Consider the following 16,818-nt stretch of genomic DNA (forward strand, 5'->3'; position numbering starts at 1 on the left):
CTCAATGGTACTATGGCATGTCATGAGGATTAAGGCTTTATATCCTGGGATTTGATGTTGGAACTATGTTCACCATCCAAAAAAAAATCTTAATCTCATGGAGGCCTCCTAAACCAATTAAGCCTTTAACTGATCTAGGCAACCCTATGTTCTAAAAACACCCAGACAAAAGCGATTTAACTCTTCCGCCACCATTCCTAGTTCCTAAACCCCAGCTGCAACGACATCTCCAACCCAGCCTGATGTCCATACTAGGGGGGTACTTCACCTCCTTAATCTCACCCAGCCTAAACTAGCTCAAGATTGTTGGCTATGCCTGAAGGACAAGCCCCCTTATTATGTGGGCTTAGGAGTAGAAGCCATGCTTAAAAGTGTCCCACTATCTTGTCATGCATGACCCCATGCCCTCACGCTAGGAGATGTGTCATGTCTAGGAATGCTTCTTGTCTAATTAGCACTGGATATAACTTACCTGGTTCTCCCTTTCAGGCTACCTGTAATCAGTCCCTGCTTACTTCCTTAAGTACTTCAGTCTCTTATCAGGCGCCTAACAATACCTAGTTAGCCTGCACTTCAAGTTTCACTCGCTGCATCAATGGAACTGAACTAGGACATCTCCTGTGCATGTTAATTCCTGTACTTCCTCAGGTATTGTGTACAGTGGACCAGAAGGACAACTCCTCATCACTCCCACTGAATTGCATCCCAGGTTTCACTAAGCCACCCTGCTCCTAGCTCCTCTCCTGGCCAGCCTTAGCATAGCTGGATCAGTAGCCATCAGCACGGCTGCCCTAGTTCAAGGAGAAACTAGACTAATGTCTCTGTCTCAACAGGTAGATGCTGATTTAAGCAACCTCCATTCAGCCATAGATATATTGCATACCCAAATAGAGTCTCTGGCTGAAGTAGTTCTTCCTCTCCCAAGGAGGTTTATGCACAGCCCTAGGACAGAGTTGTTGCTTCTCTGCCAATCAGTCTGGAGTCATAAAAGATACTCTTCAAAATATTCGAGAAAATCTAGATAGACACCAACAAAAGCGAGAAAATAACATCCCCTGGTATCAAAGCATGTTTAACTGGAATCCATGGCTAACTACTCTAGTCACAGGTAGCTGGACCCCTTCTCCTCCTGCTGTTAGGCTTAATCTTCAAGCTGTATATATTAAACTGGTTTCTTAATTTTGTAAAACAGTGCATAGCTTCTGTCAAGCTTATGTATCTTAAAACCCAATATGACTCCCTTGTTATAAGTGAGGAATCAACAATTTGATTCCGCAAAAACACAAGTGAGGAATGTAATATCTAATCTTGTTTTTAACATGAATAAACTCTCCATTAGCTATATAACCTTGTTTTAATATGAATAGACTCTCCCTTAGCTGAGAAAACCTGATGGACTCCATTTAGCTCCTTCATTTGCAAGACATCAAGGACTCCCTACCCACCCCCTTCCTCAAGGAGTTAACTTGTGTAAGCTGACTCTCAGCATATCAAAGAGTCCAATTAACTGATAAGGTACTGTGGCAAGCAATGTCCCTAGTTCCCAGGAATTCACTCGAGAGATAGCACCATGAAGTCCCTGTGTTTCTGTCCAGCAGAACCCTCACACCTATCACTTTGTGATGAATTTAAAGCCCCTGAGGGCTCTGTTCTGTTCCATTGGTCTATATCTCCATTTTGGTACCAGTACATGCTGTTTTGGTTACTCTAGCCTTGTAGCATAGTTTGAAGTCAGGTAGCATGATGCTTCCAGCTTGGTTCTTTTGGCTTAGGATTGTCTTGGCAATACAGCCTCTTTTTTGGTTCCATATGAACTTTAAAGTAGTTTTTTCCAATTCTGTGAAGAAAGTCATTGGTAGCTTGATGGGGATGGCATTAAATCTATAAATTACCTTGGGCAGTATGGCCATTTTCATGATATTGATTCTTCCTACCCATGAGCATGGAATGTTCTTGCATTTGTTTGTATCCTGTTTTATTTCATTGAGCAGTGGTTTGTAGTTCTCCTTGAAGAGGTCCTTCACATTCCTTCTAAGTTGGATTCCTAGGTATTTTATTCTCTTTGTAGCCACTGTGAATGGGAGTTCACTCATGATTTGGCTGTTTGTTTGTCTGTTATTGGTGTATAGGAATGCTTGTGATTTTTGCACATTGATTTTATATCCTGAGACTTTGCTGAAGCTGCTGGTCAGTTTACAGAGTTATTAGGCTGAGATGATGGTGTTTTCTGTATATAGAATTGTGTCATCTGGAAACAGGTAAGACACATTGATTATTTCTGCATTGGTATTACAGACCAAAATGCAAACTAGCCCAAGGCTGGTGCGATAGACACTGCAACTGAATATGAAATGAGTGACTAAAAGTTGAAAAGAACCATTAAGTAGACCCACCAGCTGGAATATTCTGTTTTGCGCTCTTCCTTTTCTTCCCCACCCCACCATACCTTTGTCTTCCATGAGTTATTTCTGCTGCATGTTACTCTATTCTTTTTCAACCAGCTTTGGCAGAAAGATGCAGTATTTCAAGTGCTTAATATAAAATTATTCATGTTTTCTTCTTGGTGTTTTCTAATTCCATCCTTCAGTGTTAGACAAAGACATACAAAGTGGTCTGGGCATGGTAGCTCACACCTTTCATCTTAGCACTTCAAGAGGCCAAGGTGGGAGGATTGCTTGAGCCCAGCAGTTCAAGATCAGCCTGAGCAACATAGTGAGAACCACATCTCTACAAAAAATTTAAAAATTAGCAGGGCATTGTGGCACATGCCTGTAGTTCCAGCTACTCAGGAGCCCGAGGTGGGAGGATTGAAGTAGGTGGGGAGGAGCAGGAAGTCATTATAGATGCCAGAGCAACCCAAGAGAAAAAGGACACATTACGGTTAAAGCTGGGTAAAGGCAGAGATGATTCAAAGAATGCTGGAAGAGTCCAGTTGTGGAGAAAGAGGTCCCAAGCAGGGGCAGTGGGGCTGGAAGAAAAGGGTAGATGAATATGGGTGGCAAAGGCAAAAGGGGCTGGATGGGAAGCTTGTGGGGATTTGTTGGGTGTTGGTGCAGAGGAGAAATAGTCACAGAAAGTTTCAAGGCTAAAGTCTTGGAAACTGAGAAAAGGTTGTCTATCTGACAAAAGTTGGAAATTCAGTAATGGGGACAGAATTTCCTTGTTGGGTCAAGTGTATGATCTGGGCCAGATAATCACTGAGAGTCCACAGATACAGACCAAAGCCCCTAAGGCAGTCTCACTCCTTCCACAGAGGGAAAGAAGAGAGCAACATGATGCACAAAAGAATGATGGTCTGCTGCTAGGCCTGACACAGGACACCTGTCACATTTGTTTATGGAACACTTAGCTCTTTGGGGCTCCCAGGGACTAAAGTGTGTGCCTCAAAACATACCCTATAGGCTGCTTATTTCTATAAATCAACTAAATAATGCATTAGCTTCAGTCAGATTACTCTCAACGGTGGAAATGGTGACCTACTTCTAGTGACCCACCTGTGTGCAGAGCTGCAAGGCTTCTCAGTAAGAACACAGCCTCTCAAGTGTCCTTGATGGCCATCAAACTCCGGACCTCAAGTGACTCCCCTGCCTCAGCTTCCCAAAGTTCTGGGATTACAAGCATGAGCCACCACACTGGCCTTTTTTTTTTTGGTCGGTTTTTTTTTTTTTTTTTTTTTTTTTTAGAGACAGGGTCTCCCTCTGTTACTCAGGCAGGAGTGCAATGTCATGATCATAACTCACAGCAGCCTTCACTCTTGGGGCTCAAGCAATCCTCTTTCACCTCAGCCATCCAAGTAGCTGGGAGTACAGGCACATGCCACCATGTGTGGCTAATATTTTTTCATTTTTTGTTTTTTCTTTCTGAGACAGAGTCTCACTCTGTTACCAAGGCTGCAGTGCAGTGGCATGATCTTGGCTCACTACAACCTCCACCTCCTGGGTTTAAGTGATTCTCCCACCTCAGCCTCCTGAGTAGCTGGGATTATAGGCATGCACCACCAAGCCAAGCTAATTTTTGTATTTTTAGTAGAGACAGGGTTTCTCCATGTTGGTCAGACTGGTCTTGAACTCTCAACCTCAGGTGATCTGCCCACCTCGGCCTCCCAAAGTGCTGGGATTATAGGCATGAGCCACCGTGCCCAGCCATATTTTTCATTTTTTAAGCAATGCAGTCTCTCTACGTTGACCACCATGATCACTCAGGTGATCCTCCTGCCTCAGCCTCCCAAAGTGCTGGGATTGCAGGCATAAGCCATGGCACCTGGCCATGGAGCACAGTTTTGCTGACATCTTGATATTACCCAATGTGTTTTTCTTTTCAGAAAAACAGAACCCATATGATACATATAAAGGCATTCAGTTTTAAGGTATTGGCTCATGAGATTATGGAGGCTGAGAAGCCTATGATCTGCTGTCTGCAAGCTGCAAGGCTAGTGGAATAGTTCAAAAGCCTGAGAGATAGAGAGCCAATAGTGTAGACTCCAATTTAGGTCTGAAGGCCTGAGCACCTCGAGCCCAGAGGACACTTCAATGTCCCAGCTCAAGCTGTCAGTCAGAAGAAGGGCAAATACAGCTATCCTCTATGTGCTCTGTTCCGGCCCTCAGTGGGTTGGAGGGTTCCCACAACACCAGGGAGAATGATCTACTTTGCCCAGTTCAGCGATTCAAATGCTAAATCTCATCTGGAAACACCCTGAAAGAAACATCCAGAAAAAATGTTTAAGCAGTTATGTGAACATCCTGAGGTCCAGCCAAGTTGACATGTAGAATTAACCATCATCCCCAGTGACACTCTTTCAGGATTTTTGACCTCCAGAACTATCAGATAATACATGTGCACTGTTTAAACCACTAAGTTTGTGGTAATTTATTACAGCAGTGACAGGAAGCTAACGCAGTCACTAACCCAAAAATCAACTTTTCTCCTTTGTAAAATGATCATGATATTTCCCCAACCACCTCATACATTACTATGACAATCAGTGACAGAATGTTTGAATATGTTTTGAAACTATAAAAGTCTTGCCAGAACAAAATCTGCTGCCCCTTTTGATCTAGTACTTTTCCTACCCACTCAGTTCTTCCTTTGCTGACTAGTTTCTGCTCCTTTCAGGGTACATTTGATTTGGGCAAGTCTTTCCAATGACCTTCACCTTGTCTGAATGGGTGGCTGGGCCTGAGGCACTGGCCATTTCTGCTTTTTAGAATCCATCATCATAATCAAATACAATAAGCTTTATTTAATATTTTGGTATTTTGTTCACAATGGAATATTTGCATAATTTTTGCCTTTTAAAATATGGCATTAAAGGACCATCCAAGCAACAGGAAGAGAGCTTCCTGTCCAGTGAGGCTTGAGCGACTGAAACAGTGGCCCAGAATGCATTGCGATGGCGGTAGGCATGTGGGAGGCGGAACCAGGGCCGGAAGTAGAACCGTGTGGCCACTGCTGCAGCTTTTGCAGCTGGGTACTGAGTCCACCTAATGTAAAATCAGCAGGGGCCAGGTGCAGTGGCTTACGTCTGTAATCCCAGCACTTTGGGAGGCCGAGGCGAGCGGATCACCTGAGGTCTGGAGTTCGAGACCAGCCTGACCAACATGGAGAAAGCCAGTCTCCACTAAAAAAAAAAAAAATACAAAATTAGCTGGGCGTGGTGGCTCATGCCTGTAATCCCAGCTACTCGGGAGGCGGAGGCAGGAGAATTGCTTCAACTCAGGAGGTGGAGGCTGCCGTGAGCTGAGATTGTGCCATTGCACTCCAGCCTGGGCAACAAGAATGAAACTCCGTCTCAAAAAAAAGGAAAAAAAAATCAGCTTGATTCCACTTGGCACGGTGGCTCACACCTGTAATCTCAGCAATTTGGAAGGCCAAGGCAGGCAGATCACCTGGTCAGGAGTTCAAGATCAGCCTGACCAATAAGCTGAAAGCCCATCTCTACTAAAATACAAAAAATTAGCTGGGCATGATGGTGTTCACCTGTTATCCCAGCTACTTGGGAGGCTGAGGCAGGAGAATAGCTTCAACCCAGGTGTTGGGATTCTCTCAGGATGGTAGCAGAAATATTAAAGGGAAATATTAGGGAAATCACTCAGGATGGTGGCAGAAATATTAAAGGGAAATACTAGGGAAGGTTATAGAGAATAGTCACAACCTTTTTGGAAGGCTGAAAGGTTACATAGCTTGTAATAATTGAATAGGCTGAAGGTGGCATTTCTTACCTTAGAGCATTAGGTCATAGGGTAAATACTAGGGTAAATAGAGGTTTCCACAGTTAAGTCTGTTTACCCTACCTCCATTAACTAACCATTGAGCCAGACGGCCCTCTGTGGGCAGGCGGGCAAGGAGGTCGACCAGGAAAATTGTCTGTAATAGTATTTACTTTAGACCTCGGTATCTGAGCTTAAACATTCATAGAATACTCTCTTAACCATGTTAATTATCCACAGGTGTGTTTACTCAAAGCTTCTGTTGTTAATTCTGTACTAAATAAATGCCTGGAGTGCAAACTGCTGAGGGCTATGGCTGCCATTCTTTACAGGACTCTCCTTGGAGTCTGTGAGAGGCCTCCGACCCTCAGCTGGATTGGCAAAGCAGAGTATCTATGTGTCAGTGTACTTTATTCTTCCATCGCTGGGTCAGGGGTCTGTAAGGGACAGATTCCCCACAGCTAGTGCCCTGGTGAAAGGAGTGCTGCCTGCCTGGGAGGCAGAGGTTGCAGTGAGCTGAGATTGTGCCACTGCACTCCAGCCTGGGCCAGAGAGCAAGACTCCCTTTCAGAAAAAAAAAAAAAAAAAAAAAAATCAGCATGATTCTTCAGAGGATCTTCAGGTTCTCCTCTGTCATTTGGTCAGCAGGCTCAGTCCACTTGCGAAGGAACGTTGGTGTTACTGCGGTGGCTTTTTTTTTTTGAGACAGAGTTGTGCTCTGTCACCCAGGCTAGAGTGCAGTGGTGTGATCTTGGCTCACTGCAAGCTCCGCCTCCCAGGTTCATGCCATTCTTCTGCCTCAGCCTCCCAAGCAGCTGGGACTACAGGTGCCCCCCACCATGCCTGGCTAATTTTTTGTATTTTTAGTAGAGACAGGGTTTCACCGTGTTAGCCAGGATGGTCTCGATCTCCTGACCTCATGATCCGCCCACCTCGGCCTCCCAAAGTGCTGGGATTATAGGCGTGAGCCACTGCGCCTGGCCACTGCAGTGGCATTTAATAAGAACTTGATCCTCTACAGAAACTCTTTATGGACAAGATTAGAGAATACAAATCTAAGCGACAGACATCTGGAGGACCTGTTGATACCAGTCCACAGTATCAGCAAGTGCTGGAGAGGGAGCTTTTAAGCTTGAGCAAATATATGATAAAGTAGACATGAATAGGTTCCCCACTTCAAATTTGAAGATCCCAAATTTGAAGTCATTGAAAAACCCCAGGCCTGAAGAGATAAAGTAAAATTAATCTGGTACTTTGTCATGAGTTACTTGTACAACTAGTTAGAAGTTTCAGAATAAACATACATTTCATAACTGTCAAAAATAAATAAATAAAATATGGCATTATAATATTATGTATCTTGATGACTGCATTTTTGGCACTCCCTTAAACTTGTTTCACCCTAGTGTCCCACCTTATATTTACCTGCCAAAGTTAAGGACACATGCCTGGGAGATTGGTTGTATTAGGGTTCTCTATACAGATACAACTAATGGAATATATATGCATATAAAAGGGAGTTTATTAAGTATTAACTCACATGATCACAAGGTCCCACAATAGGCCCTTTGCAGGCTGAGGAGCAAGGATGGCCAGTCTGAGTTCCAAAACTGAAGAACCTGGACTTCCATGTTTGAGGGCAGGAAACATCCAGCATGGGAGAAAGATGTAGGCTTGGAGGCTAGGCCAGTCTCTCCTTTCTGCCTGCCTATATTATAGTTGCACTGGCTGCTGATTACTAGTGCCTTTCCCAGTCCACTGACTCAATGTTAATCTCCTTTGGCAACATCCTCACAGACACACCCAGGATCAATAATTTGTATCCTTCAATCCAGTCAAGTTGACACTCAGTATTAACCATCACAAGTCCACACCTTGTCAACCAACATGAGCCCATACACATCTCCTGAGATTATGTTAGGTCATAATTATGCCTAACATAATACAATTATCCTTCGTACGACCGGAAATGCACCAATCCCCAACCCAAATGCTATTACATAAGGTTAATATACTTAAATGCTGATATGAAGTCAATATATCTTATGTCACATGATAAAGGAGAAAGCAAATAAAATGAAGATATTTTCTTAGTACAGGTGTATACATGCACCAACATGTTTTTAACAAAGGAGGAAATGCTGATGACAATTACTGTGGTTGTTTCTGCAGCTGGTCACATGGTTGTAGCTGGTATTGATGACTACCTTCTACTTCCCATTCTGTATTTCCTTTGCCTTCAGCAAGCACTTCAGCAGGTTGTGGGTTTTTTCCTGGTGGAGTGACCCAAACCTTCATTCCTGAAGGGTCTGGGTCATCTGCAGTCCTGCCTGGATTGGGCTGTTGTAGTTTTCCATTGACCTTAATTATAGGGCATGGTTATATGAAGAGATTAATGGATCTCCTGTATTCCTTTTTTTTTTTTTTTAAAACAGAGTCTCAATCTGTTGCCCAGGCTGGAGTGCAGTGGCCTGATCTTGGCTCATTTCAACCTCCGCCTCCCGGGTACAAGCGATTCTCCTTCCTCAACTTTCCTAGACACTGGGATTACAGTCTCATGCCACTGTGCCCAGCTAATTTTTGTTTTTTGAGATGAATTCTTGCTCTTGTCCCCCAGGCTGGAGTGCAAATGATATGATCTTGGCTCACTGCAACCTCTGCCTCCTGGGTTCAAGTGATTCTCCTGCCTCAGCCGCCTGAACAGCTGGGATTACAAGTGCCTGCCTCCATGCCTGGCCAATTTTTGTATTTTTAGTAGAGATGGGGTTTCACCATGTTGGTCAGGCTGGTCTTGAACTCCTGTTCTCAGGTGATTCGCCTGCCTTAGCCTCCTAAAGTGCTAGGATTACAGGCATGAGCCACTGTGCCTGGCTGTGTGCCCAGATAACTTTTGTATTTTTAGTGGAGTCAGAGTTTTGCCATGTTAGCCAGGCTGATCTTAAACTCCTGACCTCAGGTGGCTCTCCAGTATTCCATACATACCCTTCCTTACCTCTGTCATGAAATAGTAGACTGATTTCATCTTGATAATCTGGGTCAGTCAACCCCAGCCACCACTGTAACTCCCTTTTTAGCCTATTGACTTAAAGGGAGGAGGAGCCCAAAGTGTCCAGGTGGTAATCTTAACTTCCAGTTTAATGGAATCATTGTTGTGTCTACCGGTGGCAGCATTCCTCCCTCTGGAACTAAAACCTCTAGGCCAGCAGAACATAATGTTGTGGGAATAGGAAGCAAACATTTTGGTAGTGGGTCACCAGGGGTGATGATGAGTGGTGCCACTTCCACTTTCATCCCTTGATTCCTGGACCCATGAATCCTGGCTATGGGAGAAACAGTACCATATATTTGATGCTGATTCAGAGCATACATGGCCTTCTGGAGAACTTTGCCCGAGGCCTGCAAAGTATTGTCACCTAGTTGGCATTGTAATTGTGGCTTCAAAAGGCCATTCCACTGTTCTATCAATCCAGCTGCTTCAGGATGATGGGGAACATGGTAAGACCAATGAATTCTGTGAGTATGAGCCCACTGCCACACTTCTTTAGCCATAAAGTGAGTCAGAGGCAATACTGTGTGGAATACCATGACAGTAGATAAGGCATTCCATGAGTCCACAGATGGTAGTCTTGGCAGAAGCATTGCATGCAGGATGGGCAAAGCCATATCTGGAGTAGGTGTCTATTCCCGTGAGGACAAATCTCTGCTCTTTTCATGACAGAAGTGGTCCAACATAATCAAACTCCTACCAATAGTTGGCTGATCACCTTGAGAAAGGAATTGTTCCATATTAAGGGCTCAGTGATGGTCTCTGCTGCTGGCAAATTGGGCACTCAGCTGTGGTCATAGCCAGGTCAGCCTTGGTAAGTGGAAGTCCATGTTGCTGAGCCCCTGCATAACCTCCATACCTGCCACCATGGTCACTTTGTTCATGGGCCCACTTGGCGATGACAGAGGTGGTTAGGGAAAGAGGATGAGTGGTGTCCACAGAACAGGTCATTACATCCCATTGATTATTGAAATCCTCCTCTGTTGAGGTTACCCATTGGTGGGCACTCACATAGGATACAAATATCTTCACAGTTTTTGACCACTCAGAAATTTCCATCCACATACTTCTTCCCCAAATTTGTTTTTCACCCATTTCCCAATGATGCTTCTTCCAAGTCTCTGACCATCCAGCCAAACCACTGGCTACAGCTTATGAATCAGTATAGAACCTCACATCTGGCCATTTCTTTTTTAATGCAGAGTGCACGACCAGGTGCACTGCTCAAAGTTCTGCCTACTGGGAAGACTTTCCTTTACCACTATCCTTTAGGGATGTCCTAGAAAGGGGCTGTAGTGCTGCAGCTGTCCACTTCTGGGTGTTGCCTGTATATCGTGCAGAATCTTCTGTAAACCAGGCCATACTCTTCTTTTCCTCTGTCAACTGATCTTAGGGAATGCCCCATAAGGATATCATTGCAGGACGGGAGAGAGAAGACAGGGTGGCGGGGTGGAGCCCTTGGGTGTTTAAGCTACTTCCTCATGTAACTTACTTGTGCTCTCACGACCTACTACAGCCCAATCACATATATACCACCTCCATTTGATGATGGAATGCTGCTGCCCATGACCCACTTTATGGCTAGATGGCTCAGAAAGCACCCAGTTCATGATAGGCAGTTCAGGTTGCATGGTGACTTGATGACCCATAGTTGAATGTTCAGTTTCCCCCAAAGCCCAGTAATAAGCCAAGAGCTATCGCTCAAAAGGACAGTAGTTACCCACAGAAGATGGCAGGGCCTTGCTCCAAAATCCTAGAGGCCTCCGCTGTGATTCACCTATGGAAGCCTGCAAAGCCTCCAAACAGCATCTCTATCTGCCACTGAAACCTTAATCACCATTGGATCTGCTGGGTCATATGACCCAAATGGCAGCACAGCTTGCACAGCAGCCTGGACCTGTTGCAGAGCCTTCTGCATTTGTGGACCCCATTCAAAACTGGCAGCCTTTTAGGTCACTTGATTAATGGGCTGGAGTAACACACCCAAATGAGGAATGTGTTGCCTCCAAAATCCAATAGGTCCACTACTCATTGCACCTCTTTCTTGGTTGTAGGAGGGGCCAAATACAGCAACTTATCCTTCACCGTAAAAAGAATATCCTGACAAGTCCCACACCACTGGACCCCTAGGAATCTTACTGAGGTAGAAAGTCCCTGAATTTTAGTAAGATTTCTTTCCCAGCCTCTGGCACACAAATATCTCACCAATAAGCCCAATGCATTTGCTATTCTTTCTCTCTTTCTTTTTTCTTCCTTTCTTTCTTTCATTCTTTTCTTCCTTCCTTCTTTCTTCCCTCCTTCCTTCCTTCTTTCTTCCCTCCCTCCTTTCTTTCTTTCTTTTTCCTTCTTTCTTCCTTTCTTTCTTTCCTTCTTTCTTTTTTGAGACGGAGTCTTGCTCTGTTGCCCCAGCTGGAGTGCAGTGGTGTGATCTCAGCTCACTACAAGCTCCGCCTCCTGGGTTCATGCCATTCTCCTGCCTCAGCCTCCCGAGTAGCTGGGACTACAGGCGCCCACCAACATGCCAGGTTAATTTTTTGTATTTTTAGCAGAGACGGGGTTTCACCGTGTTAGTCAGGATGGTCTCGATCTCCTGTCCTCGTGATCTGCCCGTCTCGGCCTTCCAAAGTGCTGGGATTACAGGTGTGAGCCACCGCGCCCGGCCTGTATTCATGTTTATATGTGATATGGTTTGGCACCCAAATGTCACCTTGAATTGGAACTCCCACAGTTCCCATGTGTTGTGGAAGGAATCTATTGGGAGGTGACTTAATTATAGGGGCAGGTCTTTCCTGTGCTGTTCTAAAGAGAGTTTCACAAGATCTGATGGTTTTCAAAAATGGGAGTTTCCCTATACAAGCTCTCTCTCTTTGCCTACTGCCATTCATGTAAGAGATGAGTTGCTTCTCCTTATCTTCCACCATGACTATTAGGCTTCCCCAGCCTCATGGAACTGTAAGTCCAATTAAACCTCTTTCTTTTGTAAATTGCCCAGTCTTGGGTATGTCTTTATCAGCAGTGTGAAAATGGACTAATACAATGTGCATATATGTAGAATAATATATATACATACTGTATGTACATATCATATATATGTATGTATACATACATGTATATATACACACAGATGCACACACATACATATATACACATACATATACATACAATTATATATGCACATACATACACATACATATGTATATACACATACATATATACATAATACTCACACACACAGATAGTTAAAAAATTAGGACCTAACTATTGCCTAGGCAGGCGGGCAGTGGTGTTTATCACAGCCTTCTGCAGCCTCAAACTCCTGGGCTCAAGCAGTCCTACCTAAGCAGCTTCCCAAAGCGCTGGGATTACAGAGTGAGACACCATGCTGACCTACACATTTTAAGTACAAGCCTTCATCTGACATGGATTTTGCAAATATTTGCTTGCACTCTGTGATGTTTTTCACTGTATTAAATGTCTTTTGTACACTTCCAAAGTTCTACTGATGTCTAACATCGTTTCTTTTTTTTTTTGTCGGAGATGGAATCTTGCTCTGTCGCCCAGGCTGGAGTGCAGTGGCACCATATTGGCTCACTGCAACCTCCGCCTCCAGGGTTTAAGCAATTTTCCTGCCTCAGCCTCCCCAGTAGCTGCGATTACAGGCACGCAACACCATGCCTGCTAATTTAATTTTTGTGTTTTTAGTAGAGATGGGGTTTCACCATGTTGGCTCATCTTGAACTCCTGAGCCTCAGGCTCTCAAAGCAGTGGGATTACATGTGTGAGCCACCGCGCCTGGCTAACATAGTTTATTTTTTCTTTGATGCATCATGCTTTTGCTACTCTATCTAATAAGTCATCACAGGCTGCATGTGGTGCCTCACATCTGTAACACTACCAGTTTGGGAGGCTGAGGTGGGCGGATCAGTTAGGGTCAGGAGTTCAAAACCAGCACGGCCAACATGTTGAAACCCCATTTCTACTAAAAATAGAAAACAAAACAAACAAAAATAATTAGCTGGCTGTGGTGGCAGGTGCCTGTAATCCCAGCTACTTGGGAGACTAAGGCAGAATTGCTTGAATCGGCAGAGGCTGCAGTTAGCCAAGATGGCACCACTGCACTCCAGACTGGGCAACAAAGTGAGAGACTCTGTCTCCAAAAAAAAAAAAAAAAAAAAAAGTAATTGCCAAACCCAAGGTTGTCTAGGTTTTCTCCTGTGTTATCTTCTGGGAGTTTTTATAGTTTTGTCTTTTACATTTAAGGCTATTGTCTATTTTATTTTTTGTGAAAGGTATAAAGTCTATGTCTAGAGGTTTTTTTTTTTTTTTTTTTTTTTTTTTGCATATGATGTCCTGTTGTTCCAGCATCATGAGTTAAAAAGAATGAACTGCCTTTGCTCCTTGCTCAAAGATTAGTTGAGGTGGGGTGCTGTGGCTCAAGCCTCTAATCACAGCAATTTGGGAATGTGAGGCAGACAGTTTGACACAGTCTGGGATAACATGGTGAGATCTCAACTCTACAAAAAATGCAAAACACTTAGGCATGCTGGTGCTCGCCTGTAGACTCAGCTACCTGGGAGACTGAGGTAGGAGGCTGTAGTGAGCTGAGACCACACCACTGCATTCCAGCCTTTTTGTGGGTTCCTACTGCCTTTTTTTTTTTTTTAAGATGTTGTCTTGTTCTATAGCCCAGGCTGGTGGCCTGATCTCCTCTCACTACAACCTCCACCTCCCGGGTTCAAGCTATCTTCCTGTCTCAGCCTCCTGAGCAGCTGGGATTACAGGTGCAAGTCACCACGCCCAACTAATTTTGTATTTTAAGTGGAGACGGGGTTTCACCGTATTGATTAGGCTGGTTTCAAACTCCTGACCTCAGGTGATCCACCCACCTGGGCCTCCCAAAGTGCTGGAATTACAGGCATGAGCCACTGCACCCAGCCCCTACTGGCTTTTAATTTGAATTCTGGATACCGGCCTGCATGATTGCTCATGCCTGTAATTCCACCACTTTAGGAGGTCAAGGAGGGCAGGTCACTTGAGGTCAGTAGTTTGAGACTAGCCTGGCCAACATGGTGAAACCCGTTCTCCACTAAAAACACAAAAATTAGCCAGGTGTGGTACTGCATGCCTGTAACCCCAGCTACCGGGGAGTCTGAGGCAGGAGAATCACTTGAACCCGGGAGACGGAGGTTGTAGTGAGCCGAGATAGTGCCACTGCACTGCTGCCTGGCAGACAAAGGGAAAGTCAGTCTCCAAAAAAAAAAAAAAAAAAAAAAAAATTCCAGGTACTATTGGTGACATTTGTTGCAAACAGATTTGTTTTTCCCCTGCCTCCAATTAGTAAGTGAAAATAACTGGAACACACACACACACACACACACACACACACAGAAAATAACTGGAACACACATCTCTAGTGCAGTGGGTATCTGTGGAAATTATTGTGGCTCACTTTGTCAGAATGCACTGGCTCCTTCCAACTTTATTTTCTTGTTTTCTCCCACCTGGTAGGACTGCACATTTGAAAAATTCGAAGCATTCAATAACACAGTCTATCACTTATCTACCGCCCACCTAACATTTCAGAAAGAGGAATTTTGGTGATTGCATGATAAATAGAGGAGGTCTCTCTTCCTGCATTAGTGTTACAGTGTCCTTTGGTGTTCTATAAGCCTATCATAAAAGCTATTGACTATAAGGGCAGTAAACCCGGTGGGATACAGGCAGGATGGATTCTGAGCTGTCTTGCAGTTAGCTACAGAAGATCAGCTGCAAAACTTGGCTACCCTGTGCTCCCGTTTGAGAGTGAGGATTTCCATCACTTTCTCCTACTTTAAAAGATTGACATCTGCCAAGTAATTAGAACATACAAAGAGGTCTTTTAACCAAGTTCAGTTTGGAATTTCCAAGTGCTAAGCAGGGGTGGCAGGCTAGGAGGACGGTTTGTCTGTGTAGCTACTTGAGAGGGTGCGGTAGCCGAGGGCTGCGTCCTTGTTAAGTCCAGAGCTGTAAAGACTTCTACTCTTTACTTTCCAAAACTGAACGAGCAAGGCTATAGAAGAATCAATTCACCGCAAAGTGACCCTACAGGCGGAAAAAATACAGCGCTTCCACCAGAAGGCGGTGGGGGAAGGGAAGCACGTGTAGCCAGGACAGGGTTGCATCATGAGCTCGCTTGGGTTTTCTCTTGCACCCTTCGTTTTTCGATTGCATGCAATACCTCAGAATCAGTTTACACAAGCCCAGGGAGTCCGGGAGCAACGAAGGGCAGGCTCAGTGGAAGGTCCCAAGTCTGTCTGGAGACCTTTGAATGGCAGCTGATAAGAAGACATAAGACACAATCTGTTCTGCTGATTCACAATTATGGAGACTGTGTATGTGTATTTTTTTATCGATGTGCTCTAATGATGGTGTAGCAACCGTGATTTCATATCATTGATGTTTTTACAGCAATATTTCGCAGGGTAATTTTCAGGTCTGCTTTTTTGTTGGAGGATCGACCCCTTAAAAATTCATCTCGGGTTCCCGTCCCCCCACAACCTGAGCAACAGATGGTCTAACGCGTGAGGAGGAGCAAGTGAGGTTAAAAATTGCTGAGTGTACTGGGATCTTAGCACAAAGCTCATTATATACTAAAAGGAGGGGCAAACTTATTTAAAAATATTCAACACGGCAGGCCTCAGAGGTGCTGGGGAGGGGGAATGGAAATCTGTTTAACTGAATTAAGGCCGCGAAGGGAGAAAGGAGCGCTGGGGACTTGAGTGCACCAGGGCCCGTCCGTGTAAGCACTGGCAACGCAAAGCACCTTACAAACGCCCGAGGTCTGAAGCCTGGGAGTGGCGGTGGAGGTGAGTCTCCCAGCCTCCTCTCCAGTTCCTACACCCGAGCTCCTGGCTTTTACGCCAGTTTGTCCCTAAGCATTTCTCGCTCTTTCTGGGAGTGTTTTGCAAAGGGGGGAGCCTCTGCCTGTCCCCTTTTTCGAGATGGGAAATGACAACTGGGGTGTCTTCTAAGACGATTTTGACGGAGATACACCCTGGGACAGGTGACGGGGGTTCCGTGGGGGCAGCGGGCGGCTTCCTTTTTCGGTTGGGGGAGGGCAACAGTTTAGCAGTGGCCCAGCTTCCCCTCACCCACCCTCGGCATAGGGGAGGGGCCGGTTCGCAGTTCCCCACCCTCCTTAGGGGAAGGGCTGGTTCCGGATCTAAACCACTGGGGCGCTGGAGCTGGGGCTAGTGGGAGGCGGGTTTCCCTCCGCCGGCTGTTACGGGGCGGGCCGCGGCGAGTGGGTGCCCTCTCGTTCTCAGTCCTCCCGGCCCGCGTTTGCATGCTAGCGGCCGCTCCCATTGGTGGTCACTGCCAGTGCCAATCCCTTGCTCCGCCGTGCAGTCCCGCCCTCTGTCGCTGCAGCCGCCGCGCCCGCTCCAGTGCCCCCAATTCGCGCTCGGGAGCGAGGAGCCGCCAACACCTCAGCTCCGCTGCTGCCGCCACCGCAGTGCTCTCTAGTCGCCATTGGTTACCGAAACTTTCCAGTACCCGCGACCTCTCCGGGACTCCGCGGCGGCGGGG

The 16,818-nt window shown here is 45.4% G+C and overlaps 1 protein-coding gene and 1 pseudogene across 1 annotated transcript in view; one reads left to right on the top strand and one right to left on the bottom strand.

Annotated features, from left to right (window-relative positions):
* Positions 1-16,818, bottom strand: part of AMELY (amelogenin Y-linked) — a 225,106-nt gene that overhangs the window by 207,361 nt on the left and 927 nt on the right. The gene's annotated exons all lie outside the window — the stretch shown is intronic.
* On the top strand, positions 5,380-7,456 carry LOC129530425 (ATP synthase-coupling factor 6, mitochondrial-like; annotated as a pseudogene).

The sequence above is a fragment of the Gorilla gorilla genome, chromosome Y (genome assembly GCF_029281585.2).
Source record: "Gorilla gorilla gorilla isolate KB3781 chromosome Y, NHGRI_mGorGor1-v2.1_pri, whole genome shotgun sequence".
Lineage (NCBI taxonomy): Eukaryota > Metazoa > Chordata > Mammalia > Primates > Hominidae > Gorilla > Gorilla gorilla.